This window comes from Pseudophryne corroboree, chromosome 6, assembly GCF_028390025.1.
Source record: "Pseudophryne corroboree isolate aPseCor3 chromosome 6, aPseCor3.hap2, whole genome shotgun sequence".
NCBI lineage: Eukaryota > Metazoa > Chordata > Amphibia > Anura > Myobatrachidae > Pseudophryne > Pseudophryne corroboree.
The window spans coordinates 66,283,085-66,287,112 of record NC_086449.1 but is presented as its reverse complement, the minus strand read 5'-3'; the positions used below and the strand labels follow the sequence as shown (position 1 = coordinate 66,287,112).

At 39.7% G+C, this 4,028-nt stretch overlaps 2 pseudogenes; one reads left to right on the top strand and one right to left on the bottom strand.

Moving 5' to 3' along the window:
• Nucleotides 1-1,077: 1,077 nt before the first annotated feature.
• LOC134937008 (5S ribosomal RNA) lies at nucleotides 1,078-1,196 on the bottom strand (annotated as a pseudogene).
• Nucleotides 1,197-3,197: 2,001 nt separating this feature from the next.
• On the top strand, nucleotides 3,198-3,316 carry LOC134936962 (5S ribosomal RNA; annotated as a pseudogene).
• Nucleotides 3,317-4,028: the final 712 nt, after the last annotated feature.

The window sequence follows — 4,028 nt, the reverse complement described above, 5'->3', positions numbered from 1 at the left end:
GTATTTGATATATGTCACGAGTATAGAGCGGAGCTTAGGACTCACCTGCAGTTTTTGCTGAAAGTGGTGTCGGCCTTTCACGTAAATCAGCCAATAGAGGTTCCAGTGCTAGCTGACACGTCGATTGCTCTAAAGTACTTGGACGTTGTGAGGGCTTTGAAGGTTTATGTCAAGAGGACAGCTCTTTTCTTTTATGACACTACCAAACTTGGTCATCCTGCTTCTAAGCAGTCCATTGCTCATTGTCTCAGGTTGACCACCCAACAAAACGTCATATATTTGGAGGGGTACCGCACCGGTGTATAATGGGTATAGAGTATCAATTTATATTACCAAAATGAAGGATACAAAGAAAACATGGTTTTCTAATCATGATTTGGTTGTGCACCCTGAGTCAATGGGGCTGCTAACAACAACAGTGTGGAGAAAAAAAGAGACTCTTTTGTGGGCGCACTCTTTACTTTTAAATGATCTAATATATGAAATATTACAGATAAATATAGATATAAAATATAACTTTTATTAATATCATAGGATAAAAATAGTCAGTGGTCAATAAGGTAACAATCACATAATGTAAGAGAGTAACTAGCAAATAAATGCTGATACTTAATAACACAAGAAAAATTAATTAATAAATTGAATAATAGTTCAATTGATATAAAAATGCTGATAATATCATAATATGTTACCAACAAAATGGTCAGTGGTCAATTAGGTAACAATCACATAATGTAAGAAAGTAACTGGCAAACAAATGCTGCTACTTAATAACACAGGAATAAATAATTGATAATAGTTCAATTGGTATCAATTAAATGTTGATAATAGCATAATAAGTTACCAACTGCCAAAATACAATAGGAGTGCTTTAAGGAGTTAACATTAATTGTTCTGAGGACACGTAAGCTGCCAGTATATATTGCCCCCGTACTCTTCCAAAATGAAGCAGTTGTAAGGCTGGGATGTTGGAGACTGAAGATTGCAATTTTGCCAAGAGAAAAAAACAGTGAGAGATGAGATAACAAGGTGAATCTGCTGTCAATGTTAGACTCTGAGCATGAAGGACCAATATGAGCTCTACTACACTGGGTCTTCCTCAAGGGTCGCCCACTGGAGTACTGACCAAGCCCAACACTGATTAGCTTCCAAGATCAGACAGCTTTGGGCGTTTCCAGTGTGGTATGGTAGTAGAGAGAACGAACGACAGCAGAAACTCTGGAATCACTGATGAGAGTTCACGAAATGAGTCGTATAAGAGAGAAAGATGGATCTGCTGCCAATGTTAGACAGGGGTGAACCCTGAATCAATGGTGAGAGTCCACGAAAATTAGATAGATAAGAAAGAAATCCTAATAGATAGAAGGTGGACAGCAAATAATCACGCCAGAGGATGCCCTTACTGACAATTAGAAATTGATACACTATACTGAATAATTATTACCAGTTAATGGTATATAATGGATATTAACAGGCACCTCTGCTGACTGTGGATAAATCAGAAGGATTGTGATAAGTTTCTTAACAGCCGTGATAAAGATAGCAAATTATCAGGACTGAAATGTAACAAATATGTTTCTAGTACCAGATACAGTCAAATCTCAGTAACTGAGCTAAAAAAAAAAAAAGGGGGGGGGGGGGGAGGGGAGGTGACAATGTAACTGATGCCCAGACTGTAAATACATATAGACAGTATGCAAAAATACGATGCAAGTTTTAGACACAATCAAGTTATGGATAAACATTGTAATGGGAAAATTGGATAAACGTATAGGCTGATGCTACCCACAACTTAATCTAGGAAAATGAGGATTGCTTATGTAGGAGTTTCCCGGCGGAAAAAAAATGTACAGTGGGGGATGGAAATTGCAAAGCTGGGGGTAATTAGGTCAATGTGCTGATATTACCCGCAGTGAAGAGTCTCGATTCTGTTGTGGGGAATCTTCGTCACTGATGAGGATGCCCGTGGTGACCGACGGGAAAAGCTCCAAATGCAGGTAGCCCACAATAGGAAGTGATCAAGCCCGTTTAACGGGTGAAACGCGTCTTCCGTTTTTCCACCGAAGACTGCCTTTTGAAGTGCCGCCCATCCATTGACACCTGCCGCTGCCCTGCGCCCCTCCAGCCGTGCTGAAGCATCCCCATCTACCGAGACTGTTTCTTATGCTGGAGCGTCCACCGCTCCGCTGTCCGCAGCACCCGCTGTCACCTGATCCGTGCGGCTGCATGTACTTCACCGATCACCACTCCAGAGACTGACTGCCGTACGAGGACACAGACTCCCGTCTGCGCCGCACATCCCTCCAGCTTAGCCGCGCCTGCCATTTTATATTAACAGGGATCCACTGCGGCAGGACTTCATCCCGACATTGTCAATACAGACACGGGACTTTGGAAGCTACCTGCATTTGGAGCTTTTCCCCTCGGTCACCACGGGCATCTTCATCAGTGACGAAGATTCCCCACAACAGAATCGAGACTCTTCACTGCGGGTAATATCAGCACATTGACCTAATTACCCCCAGCTTTGCAATTTCCATCCCCCACTGTGCATTTTCTTTCTCCCGGGAAACTCCTACATAAGCAATCCTCATTTTCCTAGATTAAGTTGTGGGTAGCATCAGCCTATACGTTTATCCAATTTTCCCATTACAATGTTTATCCATAACGTGATTGTGTCTAAACTTGCATCGTATTTTTGCATACTGTCTATATGTATTTACAGTCTGAGCATCAGTTACATTGTCACCTCCCCTCCCCCTTTATTTATTTTTTTAGCTCAATTACTGAGATTTGACTGTATCTGGTACTAGAAACATATTTGTTACATTTCAGTCCTGATAATTTGCTATCTTTATCACGGCTGTTAAGAAACTTATCACAATCCTTCTGATTTATCCACAGTCAGCAGAGGTGCCTGTTAATATCCATTATATACACCATTAACTGGTAATAATTATTCAGTATAGTGTATCAATTTCTAATTGTCAGTAAGGGCATCCTCTGGCGTGATTATTTGCTGTCCACCTTCTATCTATTAGGATTTCTTTCTTATCTATCTAATTTTCGTGGACTCTCACCATTGATTCAGGGTTCACCCCTGTCTAACATTGGCAGCAGATCCATCTTTCTCTCTTATACGACTCTTTTCGTGAACTCTCATCAGTGATTCCAGAGTTTCTGCTGTCGTTCGTTCTCTTTACTACCATACCACACTGGAAACGCCCAAAGTCGTCTGATCTTGGAAGCTAATCAGTGTTGGGCTTGGTCAGTACTCCAGTGGGCGACCCTTGAGGAAGACCCAGTGTAGTAGAGCTCATATTGGTCCTTCATGCTCAGAGTCTAACACTGACAGCAGATTCACCTTGTTATCTCATCTCTCACTGTTTTTTCTCTTATCAAAATTGGCAAAATTGCAATCTTCAGTCTCCAACATCCCAGCCTTACAACTGCTTCATTTTGGAAGAGTACGGGGGCAATATATACTGGCAGCTTACGTGTCCTCAGAACAATTAATGTTAACTCCTTAAAGCACTCCTATTGTATTTTGGCAGTTGGTAACTTATTATGCTATTATCAGCATTTAATTGATACCGATTGAACTATTATCAATTAATTTTTCCTGTGTTATTAAGTAGCAGCATTTGTTTGCCAGTTACTTTCTTACATTAAGTGATTGTTACCTAATTGACCACTGACCATTTTGTTGGTAACATATTATGCTATTATCAGCATTTTGATATCAATTGAACTATTATTCAATTTATTAATTCATTTTTCTTGTGTTATTAAGTATCAGCATTTATTTGCTAGTTACTCACTTACATTATGTGATTGTTACCTTATTGACCACTGACTATTTTTATCCTATGATATTAATAAAAGTTATATTTTATATCTATATTTATCTGTAATATTTCATATATTAGATCATTTAAAAGTAAAGAGTGCGCCCACAAAAGAGTCTCTTTTTTTCTCCACACTGTTGTTGACAACCCAACAAGCCTATTTTTTGGCAGCATTGTCGC